Consider the following 20,507-nt stretch of genomic DNA (forward strand, 5'->3'; position numbering starts at 1 on the left):
GTAAGAAAAGCATGTTCCAGAAATAAAGGAATAGCCAGAGGTAAGAGAGTTAGATTAGCGAGGTACATGGTGGTCAGACCACAAAGAACCTGGTAAGGCCTGTAATAGAGTTTGGGCTTTATTGAGGGTTTTTAGTAATAATAATAATAATAATAATAATAATAATAATAATAAAGAACTAACATCTATATAGTTCTTAAATAGTATGCTTTTCAAGTATTAACTCATTCAATCTCATAACAGCTACATGAGGTAGGTATGCTTATCATTACCCCCATTTTACAGAAAAGAAAATTGATGCATGGAGAGGTTAACTAACTTCCTCAAGGTCATGACAGCCAGGATCACACCCAAGTAGTCTGGCTCCATAGTCCCTGCCATAAACCCCATGCCATACCAGAAACAAGGGAATGGCATGTTCAGATTTTCACCTTCTTTTAATGTTTATGTATTTATTTTTGAGAGAGAGAGAGAGAGAGAGCGCATGCACGAGCATTCACGAGCTGGGGAGGGGCAGAGAGGGAGGGGGAGAGAGGATTCCAAGCAGGCTCCACACCATCAGCACAGACTCTGATGCTGGGCCCAATCTGATGAACCATGAGTTCACAACCTGAGCCAAAATCAAGAGTCAGACATTTAACCGATTGAGCCACCCAGGCACCTCAGATTTTCATTTTTGAATATTCACTTGCTTTACAGCATGGAGCTAGGTTTGGACAAGTGGACAAGAAAAAATAGAAACCTCTTTAGAAAGCTGGTGGACTGATTCCTGAAGATAGATGCCAGAGACTGTATATTAGTGGCAAAGGCAGTGGGGAAAAGGATAAATATTGGAGAAACATATAGAATGTGGTCAGTAGGTATTGGTGATTAATTGGCTACATGGAATGAGAAATAGTCAAATGCTGGCCACAGGATGGCTGATGGTGTTCTTCATTGAAAAGAGAAACATGGAATGTGAAATTGGTCTTTCCTTCCTCCCTCCCTTCTCCCTCCCCTTCCCTCCCCTTTCCCTCCTTATCTCTCTCCCTCTTTCACTGTCTTCAAATTCTTTCTTTACCAAATTTATAACATATGTTTTGCAGAGAGGTGACTGAGTTCATTTCTGGACTTGTTGAATTCTAGACACTAGTAACATTTCTGAACGAAGAAATGGTTAGAGTCAAGGAACTGGAGCACCAAGAAGACAAATGGGGGGGGGTAGGATTTGAAATCAAGTGGCATGTATATAACAACATGGCCCATGGACCTGAGTGAGGTCACCCAGAGAAAGCAGAGAGAGGGAGATTAGGGACTAGACTGGAATCTTGATGTCCAACAACTCAAATGTGAAAAGCTAAAGCTTAATGTTAAATGCCATTATTAATAGCTTCTATTTTATCGGTAGGAATTTTTCAACTCATTGAGTTGTCTTCTTAAGAAGAAGCTGTGGAGGACAAAAATCATAGGGTTAACTAGACTTAATAACTTTGGCTCCTTGGTGTGCATCTTATTCTCCTTTCCATGTTTAAAAATAATGTGTCAGGAAGAATAAAAGGTAAAGAGGTTAATATCAAGTAATTCTTAAGCTTATGAGAGAATGGCAATCAAGTGAGTTTGATAAAATATTTTTTAATGTTTATTTATTTTTGAGAGAGAGAGAGAGAGAGCACAAGCAGGGGAGGGGCAGAGAGAGAGGGAGACACAGAATCTGAAGAAGGCTCCAGGTTCCGAGCTTTCAGCACAGAGCCCAACTTGGGGGCTCGAACTCATGAACTGAGAGATCATGACCTGAGACAAAGTTAGATGCTTAACCAACTGAGCCACCCAGGCGCTCCTATTAAAATATTTTAAATGGCGAATATACCAACACAGGACATGGGGTCAAAATAATGTAAGTTCAAATCCTGATTTCACCTCCTAGTATATGAGTGATTTTGTGCAGGTATTTTCACCCACCGAGCCACAATTGTCTGAACTGAGTTCCAACACAGGCTAAATGAGGTAATGTCTGTGAATTGCTGTTTTTCTTTTCTTTCTTCCCTAATTAATTAATAAATTTTAGTGCTACTCATATTTTATTAATTCTGCCTTTTCTGGTATTTCAAAAGAAGATTTTTCCTGTCATCATCTGGAAAAAAAACCCGCAATGCATCCTCTTGGGAATGCCATAAAGAGTTGCTTAGGGTCATAATTTGAACCCAGGAAACCTATACCCTTGGAATTGCGTAACTTTATAAAGAAAAACATCACCTTTGCCAATCCTCTGTTTTTCAAGAAGTCGAGAACACATCTCTCCTTCATTCCATGCCCACAGGCCTTGAAAACAGCAATCTATGTCTATAAAACACTCCTAAATTTGATGAGCTCATTTATCTTGGAGTACTAGTCACTTAGATGTATAAGCAGGTACTGAGAACCAGTCTAAATCATAAACTCAGTCTCTGTACAGCCTAGTGGTCAAGGGCCCCAGCTTCCTCATTTGCAAAGTGATGGCAGAAGAGAGTGCGGCTAACATTGTAAATCCACAGGTTACTGGGAAATGAAGCAGTGAGGTTATCGCCTGGCACTTAGTGTGATTGTTCTAAATAAAGGTTAATAGAAAACATATTTTGGCACATTTAAGGGCAAACTTTATATTATCGTGAAAATTCATTTAGGCAAAATAACTCTTTCTCACGTATATAATAATTCCGAGTAAATGTTTATTTCAAATATTTCATTATGTCTATTAACATTTCTATTAAGTCTATCATTCTAGGAATATTTACTTTTAGCTTCTCCTAGAGAACGTAGTAATATAGGATAAATGGAATGAATACCCACAGCAGGTTGCCCTCTATTTTCATACCAAAGACAAATGGGAATAATAACTAATCTTGGGTGTGAAGTTTGGCCTTTCAACAGAATACATGAATTCTAAAGACATCTGAAATCCAGGAGTAACCACAAAATGCAAACATAACTCTCATCCTCTCTGTGGACAACAGTACTGAATTTCAGGATGGTCTGTAAAATGTCTTATTTGGAATTAAATAATAATGTCTTAAGTATAATACTTTTCTATCCATTTTTAGATGCAAATTTACAGAGTGAAATACACAAATCTTCGGTGTGTAATTCTGAGATTTTGAACCCACTTCCAACAAGTTGATATGGGGAGGTAGACTCCCGCTAATGCTGGCTGTGGCCAGGGGTCTCCATTCCTCTTCAAGTGGGCTTTTCATGGGCCATGTTAATGTCTTTATAGTATGCGGCTGGCTGGGTGCCCTACAATTCAATTCTATCACCAGCTGGGTGTCCTACAATTCAATTCAATTCTAACACTGTCTACCAGGGGTAGCATCAGTCCTATAAAACTGACCCTCCCCCTCCTTCTCTTAAGACACCAGACATCACTTCAAGTCCAGGTTATCACCTGTGTTTCTGGCCAACCAGCTATATAGATCAGATGTCCTGATGACCCTCCCCTTGGGTATGATTACTTTGCTAGAGTAGCAGCTCATGGAACTCAGAGAAACATTTTACTCACTCTATTACCAGTTTATAATAAAAGCAAATAGCCCAGATTGGCCAGATGGAGGAGAAACATAAGGCAAAGTAAGGGGAAAGGGCACAGGGCTGCCATGCTGTCTCCATGCCTGCCACTGTCCCCAAATCTCCAAGTGTTTTACCAACACAGAAACCCTCTGACTCTGGTCCTTTTGGGTTTATAGGGAGGCTTCATTGCATAGGCATGATTGATTAAGTCACTGGTCTTTGGTGATTGATTGAACTGTTACCCCCTTTCTTCTCCACAGAGGCTCTGAGGTGGTACTGAAAAGTGACTGAAAGGGGGGCTGAAAGTGGCTTCTCCAGCAACCAGCCTCCATCCTTAGGTGCAATCCAAAGCTATCATTAACACAACAAAGGACACTTTTATTGCTCCCACCACTCAGATTATTCCAAAGGTTTGAGGAGCTCTGTGTCAGAACTAGGACAAAGACCATAACTCTTAGTGCCACAAATTCAGTAAGCGTTGATAAATGCATATACTATGTAGTGCATATCTCTATAGAGATACAGAACATTTTTGTCATCCTGAAGGATTCCCTTGTGCCTTTCCAGTCCATTCTTGACCACTAATTCAGAAGCAGCCATTGTTCTAATTTCTACAAAAGTGGACTAATATTTAACTATTCTAGTACTTTATATACTGGGATTATCCAGCATGTATTCACTTTGACCTGGCATTTCTCATTCAACACTCTATTTGGTGGGGGGGGGGGGGGGTATAGCCATGTTGTAACGTATATTACTTTGCTCCTTTTATTGCTAAGTAGCATGGATATGACACTTAAAGATAATTCCATTCTTCTGATGATGGATGTATGGAGTATTTCCAATCTGGGGATATGAGCAAAATTGCTATGAACATTCTTGAATATTCACCAGGTGGAATTGTTTACTCAGGGAAATACCTAAGCGTGGAGTTGCAAGGTCACAGAATTGGTGTACGGTTTATTTATAAGAAAGTGCCAACTGTCCTCAAGATGGTTGTACATTTTTACACTCCTTCCAAACATGTATGAGAGTTTCAGTTGCTATGGACCCTTGCCAACATCTAGTGGTTAGATTGGTGAGTCAGTCTATCAAGTGCATATACAGTGGTGTCTCATTGTAGCTTTAGTTTGCATTTTTCCTTGATGGCTAATGACATGAGCATTTTTTTCATGTACATACTGACCATTGTTCTTGTCTTCTTTTGTGAAATACCTGATATTGTATTTATTTTCCCTTCTTTATTATTGTTGTAGGATTTCTTCATTTGTTTTGCATATGTTCTCCTAGCCATGGCATGTGTGTTAATTTTCTTAATAATGTCTAATGAACAGAAGTCAAATTTATCAGATTTTTGCCTGGATGCTTAGTGTTTCTGTGTCCTAAGAAATTTTTGCCTAAACCAAGGTCATAAAGATATTTATTATGCTTTATTTTAAAAGTGTTACAGTTTTAGCTCATATATATATATATATATATATAAGCTTATATATATATATAAAGTTTATATATATGAGGTTATAAAGTTATATATATAACTTATAAATAACATATATAACTTATAAAGTTATATATATAAAGTTTATGTATGAGTTTATATATATATATTTTAGCTCATATATATATATATATATATATATGAGTTTTAGCTCATATATTAAGTCTATGTTTATCTTGACTTAAATTTTGCATAGGAAGTGAAGAAGGCATCAAAGTTGATCTTTTGTTCCATCTATATCTCCAATTGTCACAGCATCATTCATTGAACAGATGCTCTTTTCCGCATTGAAATGTTTTGGAAGTTTTGCTAAAATAATCGATTAACCATACACACATATCTATTTCTGGTTTCTCTGTTCAGATCTCTTGATTCATTTATCTATTTTTGTACCAATGCCATGCTAGGCTAATTACTGTAGAATTATGGCAAGTCTTAAAATCAGGTAAGGGAAAGTCTTTGCTATTTTTTTAAGTTTATTTTGAGAGAGAGCGCACACATGCGTGAGAGAGAACACGGGCAGGGTAGGGACAGAGACAGAAAGGGAGACAGAGAATCCCAAGCAGGCTCCACACTTAATGCGGAGCCGGATGCAGGATTCAATCACGCAACCATGAGATCATGACCTAAGCCAAAACCGAGAGTCGATTGCTTAACTGACTGAGCCATCCAGGCCCCAATCTTTGCTATGTTTATATATATATTTTTTTGGTCTCAGTCTAGGTTAAGGTCTAGACCTTAAGCATTTCTATATAAATTTTAGAATCTGATGGGGTGCCTGGGTGGCTCAATCGGTTGAGCATCCGACTTCAGCTCAGGTCATGATATCACAGCTCGTGAGGTTCGAGCCCCATGTGGGGCTCTGTGCTGACAGCTCAGAGCCTGGAGCCTGCTTCAGATTCTGTGTCTCCCTCTCTTCTGCCCCTAATCCTCTCGCATTCTGTCTCTCTCTCAAAAATAAATAAACATCAAATTTTTTTAAATTTTAGAATCTGTCAAATTAACAACTACCATAAAAATACTGAGATTATGATTAGGATTGCATTTATTCTCTAGATAAAGTTGATAGTTAACAATACAGGGTCTTAACATACAGATATGTCTATTTACTTAGATATTAATTTTATTCTTAGCAATACTTTGTAGTTTTCAGTAGAGGAGTCTTGCACATCTTTCATAAAATTTATCACTATTTTATGTATATTGATGCTACTGTAATTAGTATTTAAAAATAAATTCCAATTTTGGGCAAGTATATAGAAATACGTTTTCTTTTCATATATTAACACTGGATCTTGCAATCTTGTTAAATCCCCTTATTAGATTCAGTAGCCTTAGAAATATCTACATAAACAATTACTATTTATTTTAAAGTAATCTCTACACCCAACATGAGCCTAGCATTCACAACCCTGAGATCAAGAGTCACATCCTCTTCTGACTGAGCCAGTCCGGTGCCCCTACATAAACAATTATGTCATCTGTAAATAAAGATAATTTAAAAATTTCTTTTAATGTTTAATTTATTTTTGAGAGACAGAGCAGGAGTGAGGGAGGGGAAGAGAGAGAGGAAGACACAGAATCTGAAGCAGGTTCCAGGCTGTGAGCTGTCAGCACAGAGCCCGATGTGGGGCTTGAACCCATAAACGGTGAGATCATGACTTGAGCTGAAGTCAGACACTTAACCAACTGAGCCACCCAGGTGCCCCCATTTTACTTATTTTTAATGTTTATAGCTTTCCTTTCTTTTATTACTTTTTTTCACATATTTGCATATATATTTATTTACTTAGGCATTATCACACTTACTGGTACCTCCAGTAGCAAGATGAATAAAATTGGGTGTTCTCAATATTACAGAAAACTTGTTCTGTCTTTCATGATAGATCTTTGAGAGATATCTTTACAATGGTACTTGTGTATTTTTCATATATCCCCCTCAGGAAATTTAACAGATTGAGGAAGTCTCTGATTTTGTTCAATGCTTTTGATGATTCTATGTCAATGGCTGAATTGAATTGAAGCCCTCACATACTTTATCCAGTTTTATTGTTCTGTTTGGTGGGGAAAGGGGGATGAGACACATTATTCTGTTATAGTTGAATCAGAAATCTGTTACCCACTCTTCTGAGTGAAATATAATGTTTATGATTAAATTGGTGAACATTTAATAATAAAAATAACCATGACAATAATAGAACCAAAAGCACATGGAGTACTTACTATGTGTGTGCTCCACATTCTCTAATGCAATACTAACAACAGTCCCACAAGACAAGTCTTGGTGGAGACGTGAACCCTGAGATTGTCTACAGAGTAAGTATCTGGCTCAAAGAAACATAGCTTCGAAAATGAATAGTCTGAATTACCTTATTCTCAAGACACACTTGTTTCAATACTATGTAATATTATTGTTTGTTACCTTTGACACCGAAGTTCTTTTAATGGCTACCTATTACGTGTAAGACATTGTTGAGTTATGGACGTTCTTTCTGAAGGTACCTTTGAACTGCTGCTATGTCTACTTCACTCTGGGTACATTAATTCTCTTTGTCGACAGTTTTTGTGTCAAAACATCTAGCCAAATTCTGAGTTTGACAGCACAACCTTCATTTTTCATTTCTAAAACTCGGATTATAGAGAATATGAAATATGCATGGATACTTTACACAACCCAGCCATGGCTCTATAGAAGTAGATGCCTTCTATCAAAAATAGATTGTCTCACTCAGAGAGATACAAAACCTATACATGACAGACTACAGCTCCCCTTTGACCCTGAAGCTTCTCATTCACAGAATGTTCAAATTTGATGCAAACAATAATGGTTTAATTCAGAGGGCCTTTTGAAGATCATCATCTAATTGAGAATAAATATGAAAGGACATATCATGCATGGGCTACAGATCCCTGGAAATCAGCAGGTAAATGGTTCAGCTGAGTAATTCATCAATTATGAGTACCAGCTTCTTTCATTAGTTTAAGAAGTATTTATTGATGGTCTACTGAGTGCAAAATTGATGGCCTCCTATGGCCCAGACTGGAAAAAACGGTGATGAATGACAGATGTGGTCCCAATCACCCCCAAACAATCTAGATTTGCAAGTACCACGTGCAAAACCCTCTGTGATAGATTCTATAGGTTGATGTCCGTAGCAAGGGTTTATAAAAATCACTAACATTTCAAGTGTTTATTGGGTTGGAGGCTATGAGGTATCTCAGGAAAGCCTCATCTTAGAGACTGGGAAACTGAAGCTTAAATATGAGGAACTTGCCCAAGGCCACGCTCTTTTACATGACAGACATGAGGTTAATATCTGGTCCCCCGATTCTGCTTTTACCTGCTGTGTTTTACAACCTCCGCCAATGATGTAGGTTAGATCCATGCAGGCAACTGAATTGTTTCAAAAATTATTTATAACAATTTGTAAGGTTAAATATTCCTAGAAACGAGTCCTCTCCTTGGAATTTTCATTTTTTACCCCCCCCCCCACCACCACCACTTAGGCTCTCTTATTTTCCTTTCCTTCACCTGAAGACCATCCAAATGCCTTTCACTACATGACACATTTAATCCAACCTGTGTCAAATGACCCCTGCCCCAAGTCTTTCATAATATCACTAATTCTCAATTAGTTACATGCTAGTCTACCATGTGCTACCTGGACAAAAGTCACAATGGACTTGTATCTGTCCTCCTGAGTCCCAAGCTCTTTCCCTCTTGGCACTAGCTGCCCCCACCCAAGCCTGGTACACCTTGCTTCCTGATCTTAGCATTGATGGTTTCTCCTCACCAGGTCTTGGCTCAGAAGTCACCTCGTTAGAGGATTAAGACTTCAACATATCTTTTTTGGGCAATGCAGTGTGCAACCCATAGCATGCTCATTCATTTGATCCCTGTCTTATATATGAGAAAATAGAGAATTGGATAGAAAAATTTGCCTAAAATTGTATGCACAGCATGAAAGGCAGCCTAAATTCCAATCCCATGGATTTGACTGAAGGGTCTCTTCCCCCACAATGAGGCTTGCAACTTGCATAGAAATCACATGAAATTGGATAGGAACTGGAGGGAACACACAACCGGCCTAAAACCTCCTAACATAGGTCATCGACCCTTGGCAATTCTCGACTGGGGTGGTATCACCCTCTAGAGAGCACATTAGAAGATGTCCACATCTCCTTGTTATAATGACTGGGTGTTAGTTACGGTCACAAAGAAACAGAATAAATGGGCAAAAATTGCTGGGCCAACGCCTCGAAGGGCATCTATGGCCTGTATACCATTGTCTTTGCTGAGAATGGGTGTTTCTGCCATTGGCGCTAGGGTTCACAGGTACACAAAGCTCTAGTAACGCCTGGAATGTTTCTCCTTAACAGAGGATTGTCCCTCCCAAGATGCCAGTTGAATCTCTGTTGGCAGGTGGTCGTTACACCTCTCTGTTCCAGTGAGATCAGCATCTTTGATGCCTTCTACCTGTACTCACCTTTTCTCCTTGTGCCCTCATTCAATGTATTTGTCACTTTGCCCCTCACCAGAATGCCCCTCCTTGTTTTTTAGCTGAGTCTACTCATCCTTGATAATTCAACTGAAGTCCCATTTCTCCTCCATGAAATCCTGAAGCAGGGTTCGTAGCACACAATTTAACATATTGCTATATATTGTTTTATTTTGTTTTGATTGTATCCTGTGTCTAGGTCTTATTTCCTTCCCCCAATTAGATTCTGAACTTTTTCCTGGGTCTCCACAGTACCCAAGACAATTCTGCGCACAGAGATAGCGATTTTTAGAAGCAGGCTGTATCTAGAGCAGCTTGTTCAGAGAACAGTTAATTCCTCTCAGGCCAGGCACCTCGTGTGTTTAGTTTTCAGAAACCTCATTATGCACAATTTAGAGTTAGGAAAGGACTTTCTGCGGAGTGTTTGGCCTACTCTGCTCTTTATTATGTCGTCTGTAAACTAACAACCGAACTTTGTATTATAAACGTATTGCACATAATAAAGCATAATTAAGCATAAGAAGAAAACACAAATAGTCTGCAATCCTGCCACCTAGTATAGCCACAATTTTTGTATATACCTCAAGATATATATTTTTGCATAGTGTAGAATGGGAATAAATTAGGCCTACCTTTGTAATTGGCTTTTTTTTCACTTAATATTTCACGAGCACCCAACCACATTAATAAACATTGACACCCTCACTTTGAAACAGCTGGCTAGTATTCTCTTTTATGGACGGAGCATCATTTGGGTCGAAGGTTTCAATTATTCATGTCTTTCCCAAATATTTCCTGACTTCTTGCTACATAGCAGGCACTGTTCTAAGCGCCGGGGATATGGTCTAGACGAAACAGACAAACCCCTTGCCCACCAGACGCTATTGTTCTAGTGAGGAAGTCTTTCTAGTCCATGTTTCTTGTGAAGACTACGTCAGCGATTCTCAGGGTGGTCTGCCCTCCAAGAGTGATGTGTCTTGCAGCGGACATTTGGCAAGGGCCGGAAAGATTTTTTGTGGTCTCAACTTACCAGGGGGCAGCTAGGGTTGCTACTGATAGCCAGTGGGTACAGGCCAGGGATGCTGCTGATGTCCTCTCAGGTACAGGGTAGCCTCCCAAGACAAAAAAGGATCTGGTCCAAAATGTCAATAGTGCCAAGGTTTAGACACATGGCTCTACTTTGAGACAATATACTTCTAGCGAAAACAAACACACTTTTAATTTAGTCTCCCTGTGTAGAAGCCTTAATATGCTTCGCCACTTTGCTAAGAACTCTGTTCCCCTTTGCTACTTCCGCCAAGATTTGAGGTCCAGAGGCTGCCAGTTAGAACCTCTTGTTTGACTGAAAGTCAGAATATTAAATAATAGAATGTCAGGCACCAAAGAATAAATTGGGAAGGTGACTGAGCACAGGGATGTAAGAAGAACTCCACTTATCTTAATATCCATCATTTGATTTGCAGTTAGCGCCCCAGATTATGATCCTGATAGTGGAGGTGCTGTTTGAAGATTATGGGGGCTAAATATAATTTCATTGCAGGAAAACTAGCTCTAGACCGTTTTCTCCTTATTGCTGTGACTTTTTAAAAATTTCCTTCAGAAAAAGAGCAAGTATTGACCTGAATGTAAAAATCAATGTTTTAAATTTTTCTTTTCTTATGAAGAAAGCTTATTTCATATACACTTTGAAAATATTTTTTGTTTGACCTAGAAAGGGGATGGATAATTTACAGAGGACATAGTGAAAATTAAGCAGCTGGATGTGAACTGCACCCACATCTTATGAACACAGATAGGATACCAAAAGTGAACCATTTATTAATACATGGCTTGGTAGACATATGTACCCAAATCTCAGCCCGAAAATTACTTTTTGGAAGGAAGTGGGGGGAGGGTAAGAATAAAAAAACACAACCCAAAACAAGTTTGCTACAATCTCTTACATTTATACTTGGAGGAATTTAATCATTTTTATTTATTTTGCTGTCACCGTGGTCATTATTCATTTTATTTTATTTTTTTCCTTCCCCTCCCCCATGGGTTTCTGTTAAGTTTCTCAGGATCCACATAAGAATGAAACCATATGGTATCTGTCTTTCTCTGTATGGCTTATTTCACTTAGCATCACACTCTCCAGTTGCATCCACATTGCTACAAAAACATTATTCATTTTAAAACATTTTATCATACACAATCTAGATATGTGAATTGTTAAAAAGTGACTATTATGAACATAGGACGTCACCATCAAAATGTATTAATGGGCTATATTAGGAGGTGGGAGCAGTTGCCATATTATGTTCTTTTGTGTTAAATAAAGCAGATTTTAAATGGTAAATGATACCCCTTCATTATGGGCTTGAATACACAGGATTCACAAACTCACATGTAGACAGCCAATTTGAATATTTTGTAGAGTGGAATAGTCAAGTAATATGCTCTATTTTCTACTTCACTTTGTGTATAAGACTGCTATGATGGAATTCTTATATGCAACATATAACAATAGAGTCTTTCTGATTCTTTAAACCTGAAAACTTCAGTGTTTGAAATGGAAATTCCTAATATTCAACTATTTCTTCTGTTTCCTAGAAAAATAGAAATATCTGTATAGTCCATTTGGTAACGGAAAGAACAGCCCATATATATCCTCCAAAACTGAGTATCTTCTTAAACATTTACACTTGATATGTTGCTTGGAATTATGTCCTTTGAACTTAGGACATAATTCCAAGCAACATATCAAGTTGTTTATATGCTGTAAGACTCATTTTTTCTAAATGTGCAAGAAAGGAAAATGTGAAAGATAATATCAATTTTTCAAGCTTATTGCAATTTATATAAATTAGACAAACGCAAACTGGCTTAGCACAGACTGGTATACAGACAGCTGGTACAGAGATATTAATGACTCTCTTTTCTATAAAAGAAGTCATAGATTGTTTGAATTAAAGCTACATATATTAAGATGAATAAGTCTTGGAAACACTATGTTGAGTCAAGAGCAAGGGCAGGGAGACGGTATAGTTGGAGAGGACAACCCAAGGTGATTCTATCCATGTGGGTAATGAGGTGGGATGGTAGAATCTAGAAGTACTGTTGTATTATTCTTTATAATTTGTTGCCTGCCTTTATTAAAAATATAATTGAGTATAAAATTGAGCCTGTTCCCTATTTAGTGATCATCAGAAAATGTGGTTAATATTGGCCACACTGCATGGCACCTCTCTATCCTCATCTATCTCCCAGTGAGCAAAATTTGAGCTCAGTATTTCTGTAGCACAGAAGCTTGGAATATTATTCATATATTGTTCTCTGTGTATACTTACTCAGTGGTTTTTATACCCAATAAGATGGTTTTCTTTGTTGACTGCCATTATAAGGTTTTCTTCCTCTCTACAAATCTCTATACCCAGGTGCTTATCTATTTATGTTTTGTAGCTCCTCACAAAAGCTCGTGTCAAACAAAATAAATACTATGTATTTTTAATATAGCTAGGAAGAATAGTGAGATTTGATGTTAGTCACCCAACAATTGATGGGATGTTTCTGGGATTCTAAGCCCGTATGTTACCTCCAATTCACATATGCTTGAAACCTTCACTGGACCGTGGTTATGAGTTTCAGAAAGGTCTGTCTTAGACTTGCTATGTTACTGGTAAAAAAATGTAAGATTTTTGCATTATCTAAGTATAATGTTCATAATGAAAGAAAGACCTGACTTAGTATTTTTAATCTCTTTTTTTTCTAACGCAATCCTCAAATAAACACTTGACTGATTGACAGTTAGTAGGTGTTACCTTCTAATTTGAAAATGGATTTTAATTCAACCTTCACACTGTTGAAGAAAAGTATTACTATTCACTCAATAATTAGGCTTAATTGGTCTGAGGATTTAAAAGCTGCCTTAACACCAAACATTTCAAACTGTCTATTTCACAACTTTAAGTGGACTCCTAAGACTACAACTACAAGATAGATTTTATCAGCCTGTGGTATATTTCCATAAGCAAGCAAATGTAAATGCCCAATTGCTGATATTTGAAAATAAAAATCAAAACTGAAATAGAAATAATGTATTTTCTGATTTCTGGACTGCATAGGATACTGATTTTTTTTTTCATATCAAAGATGGACTATATTGCTTTCTTATCTGCCTTTTAATCTGCATAATCATTAAATATCTACCAATCAATAGGACACCAAAACCATAAGCAACAAAAGCAAAATTAGACAAGTGTGACAACATTCAAAAGCTTCTGGGCAGCAAAGAAAACCATCAACAGAGTGAAAGGCAACCTACAGCCTGAGAGAAAATAGTTGCCAACCATACATCTGATTAACATACAAAATATATAAGGAAACTCCTACAACTCAAGAGAAAAAAAAAATCCAATCACCATTAAAAACTGGGCAACGGATATTTCTCCAAAGAAGAAATACAAATGGCCAAGAGGTATATGCAAAGGTCCTCAGTATAACTAATCTCTGGAGAAACCCATATCAAAACCACAAAGAGCTGTCATCTCACATGTTAGAATGGCTATTTTCAAAGCAAAACAAAACCAAATAAAACACAAAACCTGTTGGTGAGGATGTGGAGAAACTGGAACCCTCATGCACGGTGGGTAGGGATGCAAACTGGTGCAGCCACTCTGGAAAACTGTCTGGAGGTTCCACACAAAATTAAAAATAGACTACATGAGCCAGCAATCCTGCTTCTGAGCATATATCCAAAAAACTCTGAAATCAGCATTTAGAGGAAACATATGCACTCTGATGTTCATTGCAAGCATTGTTCACGCTAGCCGAGATACAGAAACAACCTAAATGCTCGTTGGCAGATAAAGAAAGAAAATACACTATATATGTAAGTAATTATTCAGGCTTAAAACAAAGGAAATCCTGACAATTAGGATAAACCTGGAAGACGTTGTGCTAAGTAAAATAGGCAGACACAGAATAACAAATACTGTATAAGTTACTTATACGAGGTCTTTAAAATAGGCGAGCTTATAGAAACAGCAGAATGGTGGTTACCAGGGATGAAGGAGAGGGAAAAAGGGAGCTGTTGTTCAAAGGGCATCAAATCTCAGTCATGTGAGATGAATAAATTCTCGAGATCTACTACTCAACATTGTGCCAATGGTAAATAATACTGTATTGTGTACTTAGAAATATGTCAAGAGGGTAGATCTCATGTTAAGTGTTCTTGCCACAATAAAAATATTTAAAAAGTATATCTATCAATCATATTATCTGCCATTAAACATCTCCCATATTTCAAATATTCGGTCAGACTTTTTACATGCATTAAAAAGAAGCCTCACAATAGTTTATGAGATAAATTATTGTTTCTATTTTAAAATAAGCAAGTGAATTCCAAGAAAGTGTGATAAATGTTGCTTTTGTCTGACTAATAGAGTTTTGCCACCCCTCACCTTGAAGATGGGGACATGGCCCATGCTGGGAACATTGTAACATCTACAGGAGTGATTTTGTAATGATCACAAGATCAATCGAACTTGGACCAATCCAATGAATTCTCTGGTATTTTTCTGATTGAAACTGGTAAGGAAGACTTTTCTTCTAATCAGGTCATAGAATTGGACGTAAGTGAATGTGATATAGACAGCAGCCATATTTCCTGCTATTCAGACAAAGAGAAAACCCAGCTTTGATCGAAGACATGAGGGGAGAATACTAAAGAATTCCTAATGACTTGGAGTGTCTGGACCTAATTATTCTCAGAGTTTCTCAATTTTGGCACCACTGACATTTTGGGCTAAATATTTCCTCATTGGGGGAAGAGTCTCAGCCTCTTGTGCTGACCTCTACCTGGCACTAGATGCCAGAAGCACCCACTTTCCTGCAGTTGGGACAAGGATGCCTTCAGACTTTGCCCAATTTCTCCTGGGGAGAGGGATGAGGAAGGGCAAAATCACCCTCTATTGAGAACCACCGAGTTACAATGAAGACTATCATTACCACTGTGCTTGCCAATTATTCGAGCTATAATCTCCATTTGCTTAAACTAATCTGAATTTGGTTTCTGTAAATTATAACCTAAGGAATCTTGACTAATTTGAAAATGATCAGTAACTTGGCCGACGTTATAGAACACTTTGCTAAGGGAGATGAATGTGTGCCGTAAGTAAAACAAAAGAACTTGCCGAATTTTATACATTTGCATAATACATTACACAATACATATGCATTTTTTTTATCATTTTATTATTTATTTTTGAGAGAGAGAGAGAGAGAGAGAGCGCGCAGGGGAGGGGCAGAGAGAGAGAGGGAGACACAGAATTTGAAGTAGGCTCTGGGCTCTGAGCTGTCAGCACGGAGCCTGACGCGGGGCTTGGACCCACAAATTGTGAGATCATGACCTAAGCCAAAGTCAGACACTTAACTGACTGAGCCACTCAGGTGCCTCTATCTATCTTTCTATCTATCTATCTATCTATCTATCTATCTATCTATCTATCTATCTATCTATATCTGGGCCTGGGGTGGAAAAGGATGCGATGTGTTGCGGGATCTGGGGCTGGGCAGACAGCAAGTGGGATCGAGGAGACCTTGAAGCAGCACTTGGAGGACACAGTGTAGAATCTATCCATTGTTGGAGTCTTACACACAGATTCACAAGAACTTAATCTGGCCAGGGGACCCAGTCAGAGGACATGCTGGGGTGATATCAGTTTCAGCCCATCCAGCAGCTCAGCTAACCTCAGACCCCACTGATATCCCTATGGTGTATCTAGAATCAGATAATGGGAACATCATGATCCAGAAACACGATGGCATCACAGTGGCAGTGCGCAAAATGGCCTCGACATGAGTTCTCCAGCAGCCTGTCACAGGGGCTCAAGCCTACTGATGCTAATTAAATTGCAGAACTATTAAAGTTCCAGTGGTTAGGCCAATTATTTAGTGTGCATTGGACACTTTGCTATTAATTATAGAGTAAGCTGCATTTTGACACTCAATGGACTGACTTATCAAAATATTAGTAAGAAAGGATCATGTTTTTGAAGGAGCAGATCTAGGTCATTTTGTACACAGAGTTTTGTTGTGTTCAATAAATCTGGTTGGAGGAAAAAAAATAAATTGTCCAGACTGTTGACCCATGAAACACACTGAGAGGTATTTCCAAAAACTGTATTCCGAGTTCAGCTATGTTTGGGAAATGACTGGTTAAACTAGCAAAATCACTTTCTTTTTTATAATAGGATATCTCAGAGACTCTAGTATGATAGTGTGCTTTAATAATCTCCGTCAGTTTCTCAAGTTTCTTTGGCCAAGTCTTTTTTAACAGGCCCAGATAACATCTTTCAAGACTAACATTCTGCAGAACTCAACATGGTAAGTGCCATGGCCTACCAATATGAAAGGCAGGCCAATTAGGGCGGACAGAAATTTAGGGATAGAGCATGACGTGTTCTCTGTACATGAAGAAGTAGAAGCCTGGCCATGTTGAAGATCATAGATCCCTTCACTGAGTAGACTTATCTGCATTTGGAGAGAAGTGGGGAGTTAGGACAGAGCCCCTAATCTGCAACAGAGAGTTTGGACACTACCCTCCAAAGGCAATTAGAGAGAGTTACTGAGAATAACCTGACTGCCTGTGACCTTGGGAAATCTCTCTGTCATGTGGCAGAGGGCATGCGTAGGGTAAGACAGCAGGCAAGGCAATCATTTAGGATCCACTAGAGTCAATAACGGAAGTGGTGAGGGCTTCAACTAAATCAGTGGCAAAGAAAATGGGTGAAATAGAGTGACTTGAGAAATATTAATGCAAATTATTGCATGTTGCTAATCTTCCATTATACAATGGCATTTTTAACCACTTTGACAGGCCATCTTAAGTTCAAAGACTCCATTTTTTCACAGCAGTGAAGAGAATTCTATAGGAAGGTGATAAACATAAGTATTGTGGCTGGCTTAGAATCTGGCCTCACTAGAGGAATTTTTTAAAGAAATGTTTCTAGAAGCCAGTTCTATGAGCTCTATAAGAGACTCCATTTTTATCCATAAAACATAAAAATAGTAATGTATCCTATCCTGATATTCCAATACACAGGTGTCATGTCTGCTTTGAGCCCCTTGTGTGTAGTTTTCTTTGTAAATTTGCAAGTGGAAAACATCAAGTCTTCCCCCCCTCCCCTTACCCCCTTCATGTGTTAAAACCATTGGGGTTGTAATGGGCATCTTTGGATCAGATACCTTCTGGCTCTTGCTGTTTCGGTTGCCTGCATGCTGGAAGATAAGGATTTGGCCAACCGGCAAGGGCTTGCACAGGGGAGCTCGCAGGGTCTCACTCATGCCTGGCAGCATGTGAACACTCAATGTCATTATGCAAGTTATCATCAATCAGCAGGCAGCTGCTTTCAGGACTTCCAGCCGGCAAGGCAAACATTTGTGCTCATGGCTTCCTCCCTGAGCGTGCTGGACCCAGGGCCCATCAGACAAGAGTGCTGCATACACAATCACTGCCCGCTGCTCTGGACCACTTGAGCAGATGTTCCAGGCTGGGGTCAGGATGCTCACCTGGAAGCCCTGTTGGAGCTCAGAGGAAGATGTGCAGATTAGAGACTTTTGCTCGACACAAAGGACTTTCTATGAAAGGGCTGGGCAGGAAGAGGCAAAGCTGAGGATAAATCTAACAAAACATTTTTCGATAAAATAGCCTGGATGATGTAGACACAGGAGCGTGGGAACAGCCTAAAACAAAATGCAAAAGACAACAAAACCTTTGGATTCTGATGTAATGACAGGGAGGCTGGCCAGCTGTGTGAAAGGAAGAAGAAGAAAGAACATTGGTTCCATAACCAATAAATACTTCTGAGGCACACACACGTGCCCAGCGATCTGAGGGATACGAGATGAGAAGCTAGGACCTACCAAGTCCGAGAATTTGCAAGCTCCTTGGGCAGAGAAGACAAACCGATGGGAACAAAGTGGGTATGAACAGAGCTTGCTGTCAAAATCTTGACTTTACTCTATGGAATACATAGGAGGGGTGTGTTCTAACTCTGGAAGTTTCTGTGAGAGAAGTCCTTTATGCCTCTCAGCGGATACAGCCCTGAAACACCTCTCATTTAAGAGGGAGGGGTCAAAGCGAGTCCAAATAAACAGGAAATGCCCTGGGGTTTAGGGTGTATATACCAGAATCTCCCAGGAGCTCTTAAGATTTCACTGCACAGAATCACACACATGTAGTTGTTAAAAAGCAGAGACCTGGACTCCACATTAGAGTGACTTTTTTTTTTTTTTATATAGATCGCAGATAGAGCCCTAGGAATCTGCATTTTAAGCAAACATCTCAGGTGTTTCTAATGCAATTGACCCAAGCCCTTACTTTGAGAAACACTGCTTTAAAGGTAGAAACAAGGGCACCTGGTGGCTCAGTTGGTTAAGTGTCCTACCTCAGCTCAGGTCATGATCTGACGGTTCATGGGTTCAAGCCCCATGTTGGGCTCTGTGCTGACAGCTCAGAGCCTGGAGCCTGCTTCAGATTCTGTGTCTCCCTCTCTCTCTCTCTCTCTCTACTCCTCCCTCACTCACGCTCTGTCTCTGTCTTTCTCAAAAATAAACAAAAAAAAAAAAATAAAGGTAAAAACGAATGAAAGGAGTTTAGACTAAAGTTTTCCTAGATTATTAACCTGCCCCCATTATAGGGACTTCTGTGAGATCTCTCTCAAACTACATTAAAGACTTTGTGTATTCATTTATGGGCATTACACTCTTGAGGGAGAAAGTCTATAAATTTCATTACATTCTTCCAAGGGTCTGCCTGCAACTTCATCTACAGCCATTAATCTCTGAGGATATTTCTATTTGTTTTGAAAACAAATTCCTTGTTTAATTCTTCTATTTCCTGGCAAGACCTGGAAATCTCATTCTCTTTAACTTCTGTGGTTTCCAACACCAAGAAGTCTTCTCCCAAACTGAAGGTGAAAAATCCCTCCAGTGATTGAGCTTCCTGATCCTTGATATCTACCTGTCTTATTGGACTCATCACACGACATCATGGTTATTTACTTAATGTATGTTTTCCAGTGGAAATTTGAGGCAGGGGCCATGCCATCGAATTGCTCTAGACAGTGTGCATAACCTAAGATGTGTCTGGTGCACAGAAAGAGTTCAATTTATAATTTCTAATAATTGAACGAATATGTGTGTAGATGTTGAATGTTGGGAGAAACAGAGAATAGAGGAAATGTATTCCTGCTTTTAATTCTTACTTGAAGCTGTAATAGAGGAACAGTCTGGTATTGAAGACAATCTGAGATAAAGAGATTGCTAAGGTCTTTATGTCCCTGGATATTGGATCAGAATCTTGGCACTGCTGGTTCCAATGGTGTGTGGTTCAGCTTTTCAACGAGTCAGGGAGAACAGAGTCCTTACATCAAATATGATACGATTATCAATTATAGCCAAATTCAACCAAGACAGGTCTGTTTCTGCAGTGGCATAACGAATGCCATTTCACATTTAGAAAAAAGCTAAATCTTAATGCTCCCAGCCTTGCCTGATTTCTGCCCAGGACCTCCCTGGTTTGAGGAACGATTGCTAGTTATCACTCCCTGTGCCTTCCCCAGGCCTGCAAGCCATGCTCCCTGCCACAAGTCCTGCCTAGACTTCTCTCAAAACACACTTATTTTCAGCTGTGGAAGACATTTACTTTCCTTCAAACGGAGAACTGTTTCTGGCCAGAGGCTTTTAGCAGATGAGCAAGGGCTATAAACAACTCTTCATCCCCTTCTGCCTGTAATCTGGAATTTTCAATCACTCGACCTCAGCATCCGTAGACTTCAGCCTGGCAGGAGCAGCAACTCCAAACTCATGTTTGCAGTTACCAAGTAATGAGGCTGTTTGTGAAGCTGACAAGAATAGACTTTATTGGCAGCACTTCTGTGTGCCTGAGATTGCATTCACACCTCTGGAAACGAAAAAAGATACCATCTTGGAAGCGCTGGGGCCCCTTG

The 20,507-nt window shown here is 39.0% G+C and overlaps 1 pseudogene; it reads left to right on the plus strand.

The window, feature by feature from the left end:
* The first annotated feature begins 16,038 nt into the window (after positions 1-16,038).
* On the plus strand, positions 16,039-16,357 carry LOC128311342 (ragulator complex protein LAMTOR5-like; annotated as a pseudogene).
* Positions 16,358-20,507: the final 4,150 nt, after the last annotated feature.

This window comes from Acinonyx jubatus, chromosome A3 (genome assembly GCF_027475565.1).
Source record: "Acinonyx jubatus isolate Ajub_Pintada_27869175 chromosome A3, VMU_Ajub_asm_v1.0, whole genome shotgun sequence".
Lineage (NCBI taxonomy): Eukaryota > Metazoa > Chordata > Mammalia > Carnivora > Felidae > Acinonyx > Acinonyx jubatus.